Here is a 20,801-nt window from a genome sequence, read left to right as displayed (position 1 = left end):
GGAGGCAAAGAGTGAGAATAAAGGGAGCCTTTTCTGGATGGCTGCCAGTGACTAGTGGGGTTCCGCGTTGGGACTGATTCTTTTTACATTATATGCTAATGATTTGGATAATGATTTGATGGCTTTGTTGAAAAGTTTGCAGATAATACCAAGATAGGTGGAGGGACAGGTAGATTTGAGGAAGTAGAGAGGCTACAGAAGGACTTAGACAGATTGGGAGAATGGGCAAAGAAATGGCAGATGGAATGGTCAGTAAGTGTATGGTCATACACTTTAATAGAAGAAATGAAAGAGTTGACTATTTTCTGAATAGGAGAAAACACAAAAATCTAAGGCACAAAGCGATTTGGGAGTGCTTGTGCAGGATTCCCTAAAGGTTAATGCGCAGGTTGAGTCTGTGGTGAGGAAGGCAAATGCAATGTTAGCATTCATTTGAAGTGGACTAGAAGATAAAAGCAAAGGTATGATGTTGAGACTTTATAAAGCCCTGGTGAGGCCTCACTTGGAGTATTGTGAACAGTTTTGGGCCCCTCACCTTAGAAAAAAATGTGCTCAAACTGGAGAGGGTTCAAAGGAGTTTTATGAAATGATTCCAGGATTGAATGTCAAGTTATATAAAGACAAGAACTTGCTGGCTCTGGGGCTGTATTCATTGGAATTCAAAAGAATGAGGGGGGACTTAATTGAAATCTATCAAATGGCAAAAACTTCAACAGAGTGGATGTGGAGAGGATGGTTCCTATGGTGGGAATGTCTAAGACCAGAGGACACAGCCTTAGAATAGAGGGGCATCCTTTTAGAAAGGAGGTGAGGAGGAATTTCTTCAGCCAGAGAGTGGTGAACTGGGACTAGGCAAAAGCGTTGGGCATGGACTAAATGATCCAAAGGGTCTATTTCTGTGCTGTATTGATATGATCGATGTGCTATATAGGTAAGTTTGTAGTGAAACAGAAATGAGACCTGATTGATAAATGTGATGGGGTAAGACTGATAGGGACTTTAGGCAACTAGAACAGCAGGTTGAATACATTATTTGAAGGTGTATTCAATGATATTGGTTATCAATGTGTAATCACAGAACCTGACAGGATTTCATGCAGAATCTCAGATTTTGACTCCTTAACCCAACCATTTTGACAATCTGCTCCAATGTCCTTCCAGCATGCCTCTGGAGGGGCTCCTCATCCCCCATGGATATAGACCATTTCTTTCTCAATCCCTCCTCCACTAAATCAATAATTCCAATGTCTTCTCATAATTTTGATGATTCATGTCCTCTCACACTGTCAAAATCTCCACTTTTTCCCAAATCAAAATCAGATCTGCAAGACTGTCAGCAGGTGCAACAGAACCATCCACTATACTTTAAAAAGGGCAAGCTGTCTTTAACTTGCGAACACCAGCTTTAATAGAAGTATTGCCATTTACAGTGCTGGCTTCCCCGTAGAACTCAGGCAATGAACTCCACAGTAAACACCGACTGGATGATAAAATCATCTATACGAGCAGGCATCATGAATTAGGCAGGCTGGCTTTAATACAGTCAATGGACATGGGGTTAATTGGTGACAGCACCCCAAAACTTGCTTCCAGGGGTTATCAAATCTGGTCTCAACAACCAGCTGTCATTAGCGTTGTCATCGGAGTTAAATATCTTGAATTGCTCTGTAGGTGCCGTGCATCTGTTCTCTATCTGCATTGTATTCTATGTTGCGAGTTTATTATGTCTATTACGGTAACTAGTCATGTGAGTGGGGGTGTGGAAAAAGTGAAGGGAATAAGTCATGTATCCTTGCTTTGTTCATTGCAATTTGTAGTGGATGTCATATATTTTGCTGACTGCTGAATCAGGCTCAGTTAAACTTGGCTTACACTTGGGTATGCTTAAGTTTCATCGCTTCAAGATTATATGTTTGCTAATTACTAATAAGGGATCGAATACAATCCTCGACTTCTGGAGCGATCACTTTTGGAGTGAGGGCACGTCATGCAAGCAGGGTTGCCAGCAGCGGCAGTTGTTTTGGTTTTGGTTTGGCCATTACATGCTCCTTTTCTTTTATCACAGAGCCAACACAGACACATTTCAGAATGAGTTCCATCTGTACTGAGAACCTTTATGTTTTGTTCTTACTTTATTTCTTGTTATTTCTGGCACTGAGGATATGTTGCTGGCTTACTTTTAGTCAAAGTTTCCAATTTTTCCTTGAAGTACATTAATTAATCAGCATTGTTATTCTTCATATTTTGGCAACTAAACAATTCAACTTCATAATTTTCCACAATAAATCTCCATTTTTTTAAAAGGACAATTACCAGAACATAAATTCACTAATTGACAATAAGTGTGTGTGATTGATACATATTTATATATGTTTTTTATTTATTGGCTAATTTTCAATGTGCAATTATTTACTTAGACTTTAATAAGTCAAGTCTGTTTTCGTTATTTCAGCTGTTTTTAATCACTGAAATATTAAAACATTCATCTCACTTAAATCCTTCAACACTTTCTAAATGAGAGGAGAGATCTATATTCATTCTCCATATGCAATATCACTCTAAATGTCCTGATTTAAGAAGAAGAGAGCATAAGGAATTGAAGCTTATGAAATTGAACTTACGGAAGCATAAGGAATTGAAGCTTATGAAATTGAGCTTATGGAAGCATAAGGAATTGAGCAAAAGGAATTCAGCCCTTTGTGGTTGCTCTGCCAAACCATGATCAACATTTTACGTCAGGGCCTCATTCCTGCATTGACCCTGTATCCTTCAATTACTTTACTATATAAATGTTCCTGATTTACAAATACTGAGCAACTGAGTCTCCACATGCCACTGGGGTGAAGAATTCCAAAGATTCACTCTGTTCTTCTCATTTCTGTCCTCAATGGCTGACTCTAATTTTGAGGCTGTAATCTCCACTTCTAGATCCCCAACCAGAGGAAACATCAAATCAGGGTCTACTTGTGAAGCTCTAAAATCTGTTGCAAGTTTCAATGAAACTGCCTCTCATTCTTTTAATCGCAAAAGCATAAAATGTGTCTCTACATTTGTACTTGATCCTCTTTTCAACATCGTTTTCCTGTCTAATTTCTTGCTATAGTCCTATCATAACCTTCAGTAATTTATGTACAGGCATACCCAGATCCCTCTGAACATCGAAATCTTACAAGCTCTCACTGTTTAAGAAGGTACTCATTCTACTAAAGTAGACCTCACCAGGCATGAATATAAAACAACTGTACTTCCAGTAAATGCAATGAAAAATGCACATATTAAACTTAAGTTCTTCTTTTTTACTGTGCTCATTTATGTCTGGTAATTCTTTAACTTTCCTTCATAATTAACTTTGTTCAGCCCAGTGGAATTAGATTCTAATGTAAACACACAACCTCTAATATAAAAACAGAAAACTGCTGAGAAAAAATATCAGCAGGTCAGGTAGTATTTGGTGAATGGAAAGAGATTTGCTATTCAGGTCCAAAATCCTTTGAGATTCTGTTTAATACTCCTTTAGTTTTCCCAGATCCTACCTGACCAGTGTAGTGTTTCCAGTATTTTCTGTTCATATTTATTGTACTTTTGGAAAATCAAACCCAGGTATAACTTTCACAGTGCACGGCAGGGCCCTTGGAGGACAAGTACACGTAATGGAAGTGGTGTCAGAGTTAGGTAGGGTGATGAAGAAGGCTTTTGGCATGCTCTCGGGGCACGGAGTATAAAAGTTGAGTGGTCGTGGTGTGGTTGTACAGGATGTTGTTGAAGCCACACTTGTGTTAAGTTTTGTCACCCTGCTATAGGAAAGATGTTATTAAACTGGAAAGAGTGCAGACAAGATTTATAAGGGTGTTGCCAGGATTGAAGTATTGAATTATAGGGAGGGGTTGGACAGGCTAGGACTTTATTCCTTGTATCATAGCTGACTGAGAGATGATCCTATAGGGACAGAGAAAAGGTGAACACACTCAGTCTTTTATCCCAGGGTGGGGAATCAATAACTAGAGGACTAATCAATAAAATGAGATGGGAAAGAGTGGTGTGCATGAGCAATGAACTGTCAGGAGAAGTGGTTGAGGTAGGTACAATAACGATTTTTAAAGAAATTAGTTGCATAAATTGGAAAGATTTCAACTGTTATGAAGCAAATGCTAGCAAATGGGAGTAGCTGAATGGAACATCTTAGTTGGCATAGACCAGATGGGCAAAGTGTCTGTTCCCATGCAGTATATTTTGTATCTGAAGTTTTTTTTTATTTTATTAGAACTTCTAGTGATGGGTTCCCACTTAGAGTGATTCACTTTGAGTTGATTTTAGTCTGAAAGATCTGCCATTGAGGTTCTAGTTTCCTCAGATGCAAATTTTGTACTTGCTTTTGGACAGATTTCTGGTCCTTGCTTGTACTTCATCAACAGAACAACATCAGTAAAGATAAGGTTAATTCTGTTGCTCTCTGTAGATACTGCCTGGCCTGCTGAGAACTTCCAGCTATTGTTACTATGGCAGCAGTATAGAACTGCAATACTATATAAACTATAAATCGTACCTCTTTTTAGTCAGCATTGACAACTCGAACGATCTGAACTGCCAGATATTCAAAGGAAGGTGGTGATGTGCACTACAGCTTCCTTGTCTCAGTAGGTTTGTGAAGCCAGATTATTTAACTTAATGAGTCTGTGTGATCCATAATTCAAATTCATGAGAGCTAGTGCGAGCCATAATATATCAGTTAAAGCATGGCGTCACCCAGTAAGAACTGAGATGAGGAGAAATATCGTCATTAACCTGCAGCAAAACTATGAATTTCTCTACTACAGTCCTTAGACCTGTGCATACAGAAACCTAGTGAGTATACTACAAAGAGTGCATCTCCTCCTATACTACCGCCTCTGTAGACCACTCGTTGGTCTCACAGAAACATTAAAAATAAGCACAGAAGGTTGAGGCCTTTAAGCTTCCTCTGTCATTCGATTTCTCAATACCATATATGTTCAGAAACTTTGCCCCTCCTTCAATTGACAGTGGAGGGCAAAGTTTCTGAACATAGTCAAGAAGAAAATCCAGATATTTCTGGACAAAGGTAACAACATGGTACAAGGAGAGTGCAGGTATATGATATTAAGATGTCGAATGGCAGGGGAAGGGTCATCAGTCAGAATTTCCCAGAAGTTGGGGAGGGTGCTACCTTTTCTCAAGGAGGCTTTATGAAGACCTTTGAATCATTTCCCCTGTACTGATTGTTGTTGATCTTAGCAATTCTTTAGGAGATATCAGATAGTGAAGTTCATATCAATTTGTTGTCTTAGCCATTAGGAGGAAACAACTCAGTAGGACCATTGTGATTAGACCTTGTCTATGATTACCTTAAATAAATTACTATTTTTAACCTTTCCCTTTAAGGACACACTGATAATTTCTCTATAAATACAGAGACTAAGCAATCTCAAGAAGTGAATTACACAATGGAGAAGGACTGACAATGAGGAAGTGGAGGGATGGGTTAGTAAATTTGCTGATGACACAAAGGTTGAGGGTGTTGTGGATAGTGTGGAGGGCTGTTAGAGATTACAGTGGGACATTGATAGGATACAAAACTGGGCTGAGAAGTGGCAGATGGAGCTCAACCCAGATAAGTGTGAGGTGGTTCATTTTGGTAGGTCAAATAAGATGGCAGAATATAGTATTAATTGTAAGACACTTGGCAGTGTGGATGATCAGAGGGATCTTGGGGTGCAAGTCCATAGGACACTCAAAGTTGCTACACAGGTTGACTCTGTGGTTAAGAAAGCATACAGTGCATTAGCCTTCATCAATTGTGGGATTGAGTTTAAGAGCCGAGAGGTAATGTTGCAGCTATATAGCACTCTGGTCAGACCCCACTTGGAGTACTCTGCTCAGTTCTGGTCACCTCACTACAGGAAGGATGTGGAAATTATAGAAAGGGTGCAGAGGAGATTTACAAGGATGCTAAATGGATTGGGGAGCATGCCTTATGAGAATAGGTTGAGTGAACTGGGCCTTTTCTCCTTGGAGCGACAGAGGATGAGAGGTGACCTGATAGAGGTGTATAAGATGATGAGAGGCATTGAATGTGTGGATAGTCAGAGGCTTTTTCCCAAAGCTGAAATGGCTATCACAAGAGGACACAGTTTTAAGGTGCTTGGAAATAGGTGCAGAGGAGATGTCAGGGGTAAGTTTTTTACGCAGAGAGTGGTGAGTGAGTGGAATGGGCTGCCAGTGATGGTGGTGGAGGCGGATAGGATAGGATCTTTTAAGAGACTCCTGGATAGTTACATGGAGCTTAGAAAAATAGAGGGTTATGGGTAACCCTAGGTAATTTCTAAAGTAAGTACATGTTCGGCACAGCTTTGTGGGCCGATGGGCCTGTATTGTGCTGTATATTTCTAACTTTCTTGGGTCAGTTTATTAATTTTCCATTGGAGAAGACATTGGCACAAATCCTATACAAGATGAATATAATCCTCTAGGATGCCCAAAATTAAACACAGCTCTTTTAAAAGGATGTATAATAATTTTACAATTGCATGCAGTTAAGTAAAAAGCAGTGCTCAATGTTCTCAACTAACAGTCATTTTAAATACCTATTCATCTTTTTTCACTATTTTTCAAAAATATTAATCATAAAATAGATTGTTCTTCCATCAGACACACATTAGGACATCCCACGCTGCCAGAAAATAAGATGCCATAATATTACTGAGGTTGACCCATATGTTTTCCTCAAGGAAATTAACATCAGGATGCACAACCACTGCTCCCTCCCCATAATCCTCAACGCAGGTGTTCCCCCCCCGCCGCCCTCCAGGGCTCTACGCTGAGCCCACTGCTATAGCCTCTGCTCACACACATCTGCACAACCAAACACCCAAATAATCACATTGTTAAGTTCACCGTTGACACCACAGTGATGGAGCTGATCACCAACAAAGCTAAGATGGTCTACAGAGAGGATGTGGAAGAGAATGAGGCTTGGTGCCAGGTAAATAACCTCTTTGTCAATGTCAACAAGACAAAGGAAATGGTTATCGGCTTCGGGAGAACTTGGACCATTCACACCTCTCTTTACGTTAGCGGCACGGCAGTGGAATCTGAGAGCAGTTTCAAACTCCTGGGAGTGCACATCTCGCACAACTCCCACAACTCCCAGAACACATCTGACACCATCAAGAAAGCTCACAAACGCCTCTATTTTCTGGACTACGTACAACCTTCTACTGATGCACTGTGGAGAGCATCCTAACAGGCTCGTCACTGCACTGTGCAGAAACTACACTGTGCAGACTGGAAGGCTTTAGCAAAGTAGTCAAAACTGCCCAAAACACCATCGAGGCCAGCCTACCTGCCATCGAGGTCATACAGTACATACAGAAAGATACCAGAAAAAGCTCAGCAGCATTATGAAGGATCCCACCTACCCAGCTCATTGACTGTTTGTCCCACTTCAGAGAGGAGGCTACATAGCATTCATACCAGGACCACCAGACCCAAAAACAGTTACTTTCCCCAAAGGTAAGCCTGATCAACACCTCCACCCACTAATCCACCCCTCTACACTCCCCACCACCACTACTTGTCTTTCCTGTCAGATGCCTTATGTACAGATGCTCCTTTGCTTGGTGTACATACAATCAATCTATCTTATGTATTTATATTTGTCTTTTTTAATTATTTTGTTCTTTATCTTGGTGTGTGTTTTCTATGCTGCATCAGGTCTGGAGAAACAATGATTTTCTTCTCTTTTACACTTGTGTACTGGAAATGACATTATAATCTTGAATCAGAAAATAAACTGCTGGGCACCTGCAGCTGCATTTGCTAAAAAGGTCATTGGTTCTTGAATTTAAGTGGTTTAAATTGAACAACAACTTACTAACTCACAACTTTTTCCAAAAAAAAGCTCAGAAACCTTGTGAGACTCTCTTTACCTTCTAAGTTTCTAAATATGCAATTCACTTTTCAAAAATCACCCTATTCAGAGAGTGTCATTAAAAAATGAGCAAAGTTGTGGCAAAAGTGCAGTAAAAGGGCAAACAATTATATGTGCCAGAAATACAACTTATTACAAATTTCAAAAGTGCAGAAAAGTTAGGCCAGGCAGTACTTCTGGAGAGAGAAACTAAATTTTAAAAAAGTTCAGACAGAAGACTTTTATGTGCTTTGGTTATATTCAATATCCACACATGCTGAGTCATTTCACTAAACAATTTCAGAATGGCATGAAATGCCTGTCATATTAAAGTGATTACTTCCAGATCACACCTTCAGTCAGTTCCGTTATCATGTCAACGCCTATCATCATGAATTAAACTCTATCTGGATGTGGTAAGAGAGTTGTATTAACAATCAGTTTCTATTGATCATGAAATACGTATTCAAAACATTTGCAAGTGAAATATCAGTACCTCTTGAGAAAACTTAAAATTCTCCAGAGCAATTTTTAATTTGTTGAGTGCAGATTTCAAATACTTTGGAATAGTATTTTCCAAAGATTAAAACATCTATGAAAACTCACTCATCTCCCTTAACTTAGTTCCTTCATTAACTTGCACCATTAATCAATGTTGTCTTTCAATCTTTTTATATGTGAGTCTGTTTCTTCTGAGTAAGTTTTTTAGAAATCTTTGTCATTTTTGATGAAAATAAGGGGAAAACTTCAATAAAAAGAAAGGATCTTTCTTAATTAAAACTTTGGAAAGATATTTTTATTCTCTCTCAGTTGGGGGAGTTCTATGAATTAAGGCACCTCAAAACACAACTATGGGTGAAAGGTTGATAGAAGTAACTAAAATATGATGAATACCCCTAAAGGTTATTACAAGGATAGCTGCATAGTTAAATTATTAAACAATATGAATTAATTCTGTTGAATACAGAACTTTCTGGGAACGTAACTTACCAGATTGAATGAAACTGCAAATATTCCCGAACTAGTATAAGCAGAAATTTAGGAATCAGAGAGGTTACAAAGATCACGGCAAACTGAGATGCTTACCCATGCACAGCAGAGGCAAGCAAGAAAAACAATTAACTCATATTCTTTATCTAAATTATTAGAAGTTGCTGATTCACAGTTATTATTTCCTACAACATTCTACCATGGAACAAGATGAGGAAGGAAATAATGTTTATCTTGGACATGAACTGAATCATGAGCTAAGGAACACAATAGACATTTTGAACTCTGGAGTAGACTTACGCCACTCCTGCCTAAAACTCCTTTTCACAAAGTTTCAATCCACTGCCAATTGCAGAAATTTGAGCTAACAGTGACATCTGGAGGATCCTTTTGGTAAATCCTTTTGGGAGCTTCAGTTCTGTTCAACATCCATGTCTGCTAAGTCATTTTGCTAAAACAATTTCAGAATTAGATGTGGTGCCCATTGTAATAAAGTGATTACTTCCAGGTAGCACCTGGATTCAGTTGCATTTTCATATCAATATCTACCCTTGTCAATCAAACTCTATCTAGAGTTAGTAAAAAGATGTATTACAAGCTTTGTTTATTGATCATGAAATATGTATTCAAAACATTTGGATTCAAATTTCAGTATCTCCTGAGAAAAGCTAAATTTTTCCAGAGCAATTGTTAATTTGTTGGATGTAGATTTCAAACATGTGTTTTTGTTGTACCTCCCAGAACGATTGATGCTTGCAGTTTTACTAATTAGTCATAACTGTAACATCAGTATAATTGATTTTCTGAGAAATTGCACAGTGTACACTATCATTTACAAAATAAGGCAATATATGTTTTTCAAACGAGCCAAAGTTTCCTGCTAATGGAACACTCTGTAAGAGAGGAAGAAAGTGCATAGATTTAAACGATCACACCACTGGAAGGATCAATGCTCTGACAGTCCAGGACATTTGTGTTTGTTCCATGGGGTGGTTAGCCCTTTATATCAGGAAGGCTTTACTGGGGTACTACATTGCAAATCTTGATGGAACCATCCACAAGCACAAGATGTGAATACCATCTTGGAATTTAGAGTTGGAGTTTCAATCTTTATTCGCCCTGAGTTTTAAGAGGGCTCAAATCATGTTGGACCCGAAAACAGTAATACCACCACTAAGCCAAAGCTTCCTACTTTATGAAGTAACTCTTACGACATTTTAGACTACTGTTATGTTTGACGTGTTCGGACATATTTCACTAGAGGATTTTCCACAATAATGAAGAACTATCATAAGGGAAATTCAAGTTCATTGCTTCCAATAAATAACAAGACCATATTCAGCACGTTATCACAAAAGGAATTAGAGTGGGTTAGGAAAGAAGTTATTAATGCAGATGTCATTATAGAGTGACATTCTCTGTTGGGAATCATGCTAAAGCAGAATCCATAAATTATTTCTAAATGTAATTTATTAGTTGGAAAAGTCTGAAAGGTATTATAAGGAAGCAGGGTAGAGAGATAAGGTTGAGCAAAACTATACAACAGCTTTATTGGATTAATGTTTGGATTGTAACATTCTGATATGCTAATATTTAAGGAAACAGGGCTTTGTATACAGATATAAGTAACCATTAAGTTAATAACAATCCAACTGGTTATTTATTTACACGCATCTTTGATCTTCTGAGCATCTCAGCAAATTTGTTCCACTCAACGGTATTGAAGATTCCAGATACTTGCACGGCAATAATTATAACAGACTGACCTATATTGAAGTAAAGGCTCTCAAACAATGTACCTCAAGGTCTGAGTGTGCCTGCATTAATTAACGAGGCAATGTAACCCTTGGAATAATATACCACCTTTAAGCTGTGTTTCCTATGGATAATTCTCCATTTATCCATTTGGAGTTACCTTGGCTGTGCTCTGGCATTTAGATTTGTGCTAGTTTTTTCCACAAGTTTTATGTGATAACCTGGCTGTTTTGACAGCAGACAAAGGAGAGGCTGCCCATAATTTCTTAATGCCTTTTGGAGTGAAAGTGTGATTCAATGAGATACCGTTTGAAATTGAGTGGTGATCTATAGACTTTTTAATGAGGTGGTGGATGGTGGCATGAGTTACAGTTCCAAACAATTTTTGTTCTGAACTCCTTCTAAGTCAATATTTTTACTATCATTGAATAACATTCTCAAGTGGAAACTCTCATCTCAAGACTTTGTTTCCTAAAGACTCATGATACTTTTGCTATCTCTTGAAAAACTGTGTTGGGAGAACTTCACTTATTACAGGTTCCATTTTAAAACGAAATATTTGACAATGAGAAATACTGATCCTCTGAGCTAAAGTTTGTTTCTTATGCCTGATCAAGACAAGAAGAAATACCAGGTAACACTCACAAGCATTATGTGATTAGCTTAATTAACTTCTAAGGAGACACAAGAGACAGCAGGTGCTGGAGCCTTGAACAACAAACAACCTGCTTGAGAAAATCAGCGGGTTGAGCAGCATCCGTGGGGAGGGGAAGAAATTGTCAATATTTTGGGTTAAACCCGGCATCTGGTATCTTCTAAGGAGATATGTAAATAGTAGATAATTATCTTTTGAAGTTGCCTGAAAGAAACAATGAATGCTGGGAATATTAAAGGCAAATGCTGGAATTGCTAGTAATTTCAAAGTGTTCTACTTTGTGCCTGCAAGGCTACAGTTTGCTGTGCCAAAAGCCAAGGTAATGTTTCTTGCATTTACTTTGATCTTCACTAGAACAGTGTAGGAGGTTGAAGAGAGAGAGAGATCAGAGTGGGAGTCAAATGTGGCATTAATGTGACATATAAAAGGAGGCTCAGACTCACTTTTGCAACAGAAATGAGAAGTTCTGCAAAGCAGGAATCCAGTATGTATTTGTTTCTCCAGTGCAGAGGAAACAATATAGATTTGAAGTAATTGCTGCTTCATTGGAAAGGCTAATTTGGGCCCTCAATGGTGGGAAAGAAAAAGGTAAAAGAGCCGATGTGGCAATTCCTCCAGTTTCTTGGAAAGGTGCTATGGAGTGTGAAGCAGGTAATGGAGGATATGGAAGAGTGAAACAGAGTATACCAGGTAACAAAATGTGATTGTATTCCTTGATTTGTATGGTAATTCAATGGAATAGTGTAGGGGGCCACAGTAAGTCAAAATGAAGTGGTGGTGGTAGTGGTGTAATACTCTCGGAATGTTGGAATGATGGACCAACAGATTTTGAATGATTTTCCTATTAGTACCCAAAATATTTTTAATTCATTTTTTGATATGTTACTGTATTATAATAAGTTCTCCAGAGAATCCAGTAGGTTTAAAGGGAGTGCAGGAAACAGAGCCTATTGAATTGAAAAGGGAGAGTGGCAAACTTTATCTGTGGAGCCAGGTACCAAATCATCAAGATTTCCAAATGGTTAGCAGATTACTGGAGCTTCACTGGTTATCAATGATTTGTTAAAAAGTTAAAATGCCAAATACTGGAATATCCATCTTTCTGGTTTTGAAATAAGGTTAATTGATTACTATAATCAGGAATGAGAGAAATAGAAGATATTGGGGACTGTTATCAAATGCAAACACCCTTTTTGGCTCATATCTGCAGTAGGGCAGCGCGGTAGCGTAGAGGTCAGCACAACAGTTCACACTACAGGGGACCATGGTTCAATCCCCTCCTCTGCCTGTATGGCAGAGTTTGTACATTCTCCCTGTGACCACTTTGGTTTCCTTCAGGTGCTCTGGCTCCCTCCCACAGTCCAAAGACATACCAGTTAGTAGGTTAGTTGGTCATTGTAATTTGTCCAGTGATTAGGCTAGGATTAAATCAGAAGATTGCTGGGCGGCGTGACTCAAATGGCCTATTCTGTGCTGTATCTCAATAAATAAATACTGAGATTGCTTTTGAGCACCACACCAAAGAAAGGATATTTGTCCTTAGAGTGAATTGGCATTCATTAATTATCTGGATCTAAAGAATTAAATTATGAGAAAAAGTTAACGCAACTAGGATTGTTCTTGTAGTTTAGAAGGCTTAAGGGTGATTTGATTAAGGCTTAAATATTTTAAGTGGAACAGAGAGATAGCTGGAGCAAATCAAAATTTGTTGATCAGGGACTCTGGTGCTAGAAGCTCAGTATCTATAAGCTAGAGATAGTTCTTTCAACAGTGAAGTTAGCAAACACTTCTAAGGGAAAATCAATAGACGTGGTGCATCTGAATTTTCAGATTTTCAATAAGGTGCTATGTGAGTATTTGATCAACAAGGTTAGAGTGCACAAAATTAGAGATAATATACCAAAATATCTTATCCCAATGAGAAGTGGCTTTTAGGCTGAAAATTAAATGTATTTACAGAATGAAAACCTGTGACTAATTGTGGTGGTAGCTGTGTAATATGTTCAGAATGTTGTAATGATAGACCATCAGATTTTCTAGACTATTGAATGCTTTTCCTATTAATACCCAAAATACTTCTAATTCATTTTTTGATATGTTACACTGTTCTTTAACACGTTTTCCAGTGAATGCAAGAAGCTTAAAGAGGGTGCAAGAAGCAGAACCTATTGAATTGAAAAGGGAGAATGGCAAACCTTATCTGTTGAGCCAGATGCCAAATCATCAAGATTTCCAACTGGTTGGTTAGCAGATTACTGGAGTTTCACTGTATATCGATGATTTGGCTGAGGGGAAGCAATGTCAAATTAACAACTGATGATGATACTAAACCAGGAAGGACCATGAATATGTAGGAGGATGTAAAGAGGCTTCAGAAGAATATTGACAAGCTGAGAAGGTGGACAAGAAAATGCCAGAGGGAATATAATGTGGAAAATTGTGATGTTATTCACTTCAATGCACAAAATAGTAGAGTAGCATTTTTTTGAATATTGAGAGAATGGATTAAATTGATTCTCAATGACACCCACCCAGGTGTCCTTGTACAGAAGCCACTGAAAGACCACATATAGGCGCAGCATGCAATTATGAAGACAAAAGGTGTGTTAAACTGCAGATGCCGCAGATAAGGAAATTCAGCATGTATCCAGTGGCTGTTACAATTTTCACAGATGCACCATAGAAACTACCTAATCTGGATGCATCACAGCTTGGTACAGTAACCTCCCTCTCCAAGAGAGCGGGGAATTGCAGAAAATTGAGACCGCAGCCCATTCCAGCTTCTCTTCCTGCTGCCTCAGGACAGCAGCCAAAAGTATATCCTGTGACTAGGGTAGGGTTAATCAGGGTGGCGGGGTTACTGAGGAGGTGTGGCTTAAAGGGCCGGAAGGGCTAACCCCGTGCTGTACCGCTAAATAACTAAAAATAAAATAATCAAAGACCACTGCTGCTCTGTTTATTCTCTCTTCTCCTCAGCTTTTATGCCACTGTTACCACTCTTGACTGGACATCTTAGAATCAGAATCAGAATCAGAATCAGGTTTATTATCACCGGCATGTGATGTGAAATTTGTTAACTTAGCAGCAGCAGTTCAATGCAATATATAATCTAGCAGAGAAAAATAATAATTAAAATAAAGAATAATAATAAATAAACAAGTAAATCAATTACGTATATTGAATAGATTATTTAAAAACATGCAAAAACAGAAATACTGTAAATTTTTTAAGTGAGGTAGTGTCCAAAGATTCAATGTCCATTCAGGAATTGGATGGCAGAGGGGAAGAAGCTGTTCCTGAATCACTGACTGTGTGCCTTAAGGCTTCTGTATCTCCTACCTGATGGTAACAGTGAGAAAAGGACATGCCCTGGGTGCTGGACGTCCTTAATAATGGACGCTGCCTTTCTGAGGCACCATTCCCTGAAGATGCCCTGGGTACTTTGTAGGCTAGTGCCCAAGATGGAGCTGACTAGATTTACAACCCTCTGCAGCTTCTTTTGGTCCTGTGCAGTAGCCCCCCACCCCCATACCAGACAGTGATGCAGCCTGTCAGAATGCTCTCCATGGTATCAGTGAGAGGTTGAAAATGTCCTTACACTAGAAGGTGAACTCATTGTGGCCCTTGCACTTTATTTGTCTATCTGCACAGCACTTTCTCTCTAACCATATTTGTTTCTTCAGCGATACAGCGCAGAGTAGGCTCTACCCGCACTTCGAGCCGTACCACACCAGCAACCCCGCAACCCTGATTAACCCTAATGTAATCACGGGACAATTTACTACTTGGTAGTCTTTAGACTATGGGAGAAAACTGGGGCACTGGGGAAAACCCACACATTCCATAAATAGGACATACAGAGACTCCTTAAAGAATTAACTCTGAACTCCAGAACGCCCCGCCCCGCGCTGTAACTGATGGCGCTAACCGCTACACTGCTGTGGCACCCAACTGGAGTGTAATTGTACTCTAATACAATGTTCCGCATTCTCATTGTCTTACTCATGCATGGAATATGTCTGGTGGCATGCAACCTGAACCCCTTCACTGTATCTCAGTACATGGAGCAATAATAAATGAACTAATCAAACAAAAACAGAAAACACTGGAAAAACTCAGCAAGTCAGCTGACATCTGTAGAACGAGAAACATCCAAAGCTTTGGATCTGTAGCTCATGGTCAGAAAATTAAATGTTAAACCTTATTTTTCAAAAATCTGAATGCAGGAGTAAAGAACTCTTACTGAAATTGTGAAGAGTCTTGGTGAGACTGATTTGGTAGTATTTTGTACAGATTTTGTCTCCATACTCAAGAAAAGCTGTATCTGACACGAAGCCGTGTGCAAAGATTTGGTGGACCTGTTCCAGGGATGGCAATTTTGCCAAAGAGGAGAGATTGACAAAATCTGACATATGTTAACAACAGCTTAGAAGAATAAGAATAGATCTCGTTGAAAAGTCAGAAATCCTTTCAGGATTCAACATTATTAACAAAGGGATGATGTTTTCTTTGAGAGTTTATAACCATGAGTTAGAGCCTCAGAATAAGGGATAGTCTCTTTGGAAATGGGATGAGGAAAAAATACTTCATGAATCTTAGCTCTGAGATAGAAGGTCAGCCTGATCTTGATGATCTATGGAACACATTCAAAGGACTAAAATACCCAATTTTGTTCTTAATTTCTTAAAGCAGAGAAAATAGACAATCCAAATTATGTTGAAGATATGTGGGAAGAGCAATGGAGGGAAGACAGTTTTAATGGAGACACAAAAGACTGCAGTTACTGGAAATGGTGTATTGGCCATCAAAAGGAAGATGCTTCAATGGCTGGAATCATGATCAAAAATTTCAAAGTAAATTTATTATCAAACTATGTGTACGTTATACAACCTTGAGATTCATCTCTTAACATGCAACCACGAAACAAAGAAACCCAAAAGAACCCATAAAAAATAGATTGTCAAACATCCAATGTGCAGAGAGAAAAATAAAAGAAATTATGCAAACAATAATAGCAAGCAAGTAGCGTTATGAACTGAAGTCCACACAGAATCCATCCCCAGACCCTTGGTTCAGCACTGAGTGGAGCAGCGAGCTGAACCACCCCTGACCTTTCCAATCTGACCCGGTGCCTAAATCATCCAACAATCAGGCTCAGATACTTCGATACACTTTGAGGCCTGGATGCCACCACCTCAATTCGGCCTTTACCCAGCATTTCCAATTTGGCACAGCATTTAAATCATTCAAACCTCAGGTCTTCCTTCATCTCGGTGACAGGCCTGCTGCCTTGCTTCGCCTCCATTCTGCTTCCAAGTTGAAATGGAAGTTACAGGCTATTGTTTGCGGTGATCATTTGCCAGAAAAAGATCACAAAATTATTTACGCAAACAACAGGAATTCTGCAGATGCTGGAAATTCAAGCAACACACATAAAAGTTTCTGGTGAACGCATCAGGCCAGGCAGCATCTCTAGGAAGAGGTGCAGTCGACGTTTCAGGCTGAGACCCTTCATCAGGACTAACTGAAGGAAGAGTGAGTAAGGGATTTGAAAGCTGGAGGGGGAGGGGGAGATCCAAAATGATAGGAGAAGACAGGAGGGGGAGGGATGGAGCCAAGAGCTGGACAGGTGATTGGCAAAAGGGGATACGAGAGGATCATGGGACAGGAGGTCCGGGGAGAAAGACAGCGGGGGGGGGGAACCAGAGGATGGGCAAGGGGTATAGTCAGAGGGACTGAGGGAGAAAAAGGAGAGTGAGAGAAAGAATGTGTGTATAAAAATAAATAACGGATGGGGTACGAGTGGGAGGTGGGGCATTAGCGGAAGTTAGAGAAATCGATGTTCATGCCATCAGGTTGGAGGCTACCCAGACAGAATATAAGGTGTTGTTCCTCCAACCTGAGTGTGACTTCATCTTTACAGTAGAGGAGGCCGTGGATAGACATGTCAGAATGGGAATGGGTTGTGGAATTAAAATGTGTGGCCACTGGGAGATCCTGCTTTCTCTGGCGGACAGAGCGTAGGTGTTCAGCAAAGCGGCCTCCCAGTCTGCGTCGGGTCTCGCCAATATATAGAAGGCCACATCAGGAGCACCGGACGCAGTATATCACCCCAACCGACTCACAGGTGAAGTGTCGCCTCACCTGGAAGGACCTGTCTCTTGCAAAAATGCCATCCCCTTCTCGCAATTCCTCTGTCTCCGCCGCATCTGCTCTCAGGATGAGGCTTTTCATTCCAGGATGAAGGAGATGTCCTCCTTTTTTAAAGAAAGGGGCTTCCCTTCCTCTACTATCAACTCTGCTCTCAAACGCATCTCCCCCATTTCACGCACATCTGCTCTCACTCCATCCTCCCGCCACCCCACTAGGAATAGGGTTCCCCTGGTCCTCACCTACCACACCACCAGCCTCCGGGTCCAACATATTATTCTCCGTAACTTCCGCCACCTCCAACGGGATCCCACCACTAAGCACATCTTTCCCTCCCCACCTCTCTCTGCTTTCCACAGGGATCGCTCCCTACGCAACTTCCTTGTCCATTCGTCCCCCCCATCCCTCCCCACTGATCTCCCTCCTGGCACTTATCCGTGTAAGCGGAACAAGTGCTACACATGCCCTTACACTTCCTCCCTTACCACCATTCAGGGCCCCAGACAGTCCTTCCAGGTGAGGCGACAATTCACCTGTGAGTCGGCAGGGGTGATATACTGCGTCCGGTGCTCCCGATGTGGCCTTCTATATATTGGCGAGACCTGACGCAGACTGGGAGACCGCTTTGCTGAACACCTACGCTCTGTCCGCCAGAGAAAGCAGGATCTCCCAGTGGCCACACATTTTAATTCCACAACCCATTCCCATTCTGACATGTCTATCCACGGCCTCCTCTACTGTAAAGATGAAGCCACACTCAGGTTGGAGGAACAACACCTTATATTCCGTCTGGGTAGCCTCCAACCTGATGGCATGAACTTCGACTTCTCTAACTTCCGCTAATGCCCCACCTCCCACTCGTACCCCATCCGTTATTTATTTTTATACACACATTCTTTCTCTCACTCTCCTTTTTCTCCCTCTGTCCCTCTGAATATACCCCTTGCCCATCCTCTGGACCCCCCCCCCGTCTTTCTCCCCGGACCTCCTGTCCCATGATCCTCTCGTATCCCCTTTGCCAATCACCTGTCCAGCTCTTGGCTCCATCCCTCCCCCTCCTGTCTTCTCCTATCATTTTGGATCTCCCCCTCCCCCTCCCATTTTCAAATCTCTTCCTAGTTCTTCCTTCAGTTAGTCCTGACGAAGGGTCTCGGCCTGAAACGTCGACTGTACCTCTTCCTAGAGATGCTGCCTGGCCTACTGCGTTCACCAGCAACTTTTATGTGTGTTGCTTGAATTTCCAGCAGCTGCAGAATTCCTGTTGTTCTAGTTATTTTCCTTGTTTCATTAGCCACCAGCCGGAAGTTGCTGAGATTCACCAGTGTCACCTTAAACTGGAATGCAAAGGAAGATGGTTGTGGTAATTGGAGGTCAATTGTTTGCCTGGGACGTAAATCCTGCTGAAGGGTTTCGGCCCAAAACATCGACTGTACCCTTTCCCTAAATGCAGCCTGGCCTGCTGTGTTCCTCCAGCATTTTGTGTGTGTTGCTCTGATTTTCAGCATCTGCAGATTTTCTCATTTCTAACATTGCATTTGTCTTCTTTACTACTGACCCAGCTTGCAAGTTAATCTGAAGAGAATCCTTAACTGGGACTATTAAGTCCCTTTGCACCACCAATTTGTGAAATCTCCCCCCATTGAGAAAACAGTATACACCTTTATCCTTTGTGCCGGAATGCATAAACCCAATTTCCCTACACTGTACTCCAGCTGACCTTATGGTGCCTTGTCTCCCAACTGTGCAAATCATTCCACAGACTCCCTGCCTCTGAAACACCACTTCACCACCCCCACCTACCTTGGTATCATCTGCAAACTTGGCCACACTGTCATCAGTTCCTTCATCTAGATGATTAATGTATAAAGTGAAAAATCTGTGGTTCCCCTGCAGAACGCCACTATTCACTGGGAGCCATCTAAAAAGGTTTGCTTTATCCACACTCCCTGCCTCCTTTATTTTTATTTTATTTATTATAGACATTGCATAGAATAGACCCTTCCAACCCAACACACCAAACTAACACTAAGCTAATGACAGGACAATTTCCTATGACAAATTAATCTACTAACCAGTACACTTTGGACAGTGGGAAGAAACTGGAATACCTGGAAAGAACCCATGTAGCTCTCGGAGAGGACGCACAAACTTGTTACAAGCTCCTGACTGCACTCTGAACTCCGACACCCCAAGCTATAACTAACAGCTAATTTTCTGTCCATGTTAGCGGCTTGTCTCAGATACCATGGACTCTTATTTGTTTTAGAAGCCTCGTGTGTGGCAACCTATCAAAGGCCTTCTGAAAATCCAAGGAAATAACACCACCAACTCTCTTTTCTCTAACCTGCTTGTTACCTCCTCAAAGAATTCAAACAGATTTATCAGTCATCACTTTAACGAAACCATGCTGGCTTTGACTACATGCTTCCAAGTACTCTGAAATTTCATCCTTAATAAGGGATTCTAAAATCTTAACAACTGCTTCGATCAGGCTAATCCTTTCTTTTGCTTCCCTTCCCTCTTAAACAAGGGTGTTGCATTTGGAATTTTCCAGTCCTCCGCAAACCTCACTGACTCTAATATTCTTGAAAGATCCACAATCCCTTCAGCTACCTCTGTCAGAATCCGGGCCGTAGTCCATCTGGTCCAGGTAATTTATCCACCTTGTGGTCTTTCATCTTCCTCAGCACCTTCTTCTTGGTAATGGTCACCACACACACCTCTGCCCTCTTACTCTTGAATTTCTGGCATGTTACAGGTTTCTTACACTGTAAAGACTGACGTTGTGGTTTTTTTTTTGTTCCTTCTCTATTTTTCTATTCCCCATTACTACTTCCCCAGTGTTAGCTAGGGTCCCCTTCCAATCAACCTCTGCCCAGTTCTTCCCTCATTCCTCTGCAGAGAACTGACAAGGCCATAAGACCTGGACAAGATGGTGTACACCCCAGGGATCTGAAAGAGGTGGCTGAAGAGATTATAGAGGCATTAGTAATGATCCTTCAAGAATCACTAGATGAATTGCAAAATTACAAATGTTACTCCACTCTTCAAGAAGGGAGAGAGGCAGAAGGAAAGTATAGACCAGTTTGTCTGACCTCATTGGTTGGGAAGATGTTGAAGTCCATTATTAAGTTTAAGGTCACAGGGTATTTGGAAGCACAAGATGGGCCATAGTCAGCATGGTTTCCTCAAGAGAAAATCTTGCCTGACAAAACTGTTGGAATTCTTTGAAGAAATAACAAGCAGGATAGACAAAGGAAAATCGGTTGATACTGTGTACTTGGATTTTCAGAAGGCTTTTGACAAAGTGCCACACATGAAGCTACT

This window comes from Mobula hypostoma, chromosome 3 (assembly GCF_963921235.1).
Source record: "Mobula hypostoma chromosome 3, sMobHyp1.1, whole genome shotgun sequence".
NCBI lineage: Eukaryota > Metazoa > Chordata > Chondrichthyes > Myliobatiformes > Myliobatidae > Mobula > Mobula hypostoma.
The sequence above is the reverse complement of the archived record's forward strand: the minus strand, read 5'-3'. Positions refer to the sequence as shown.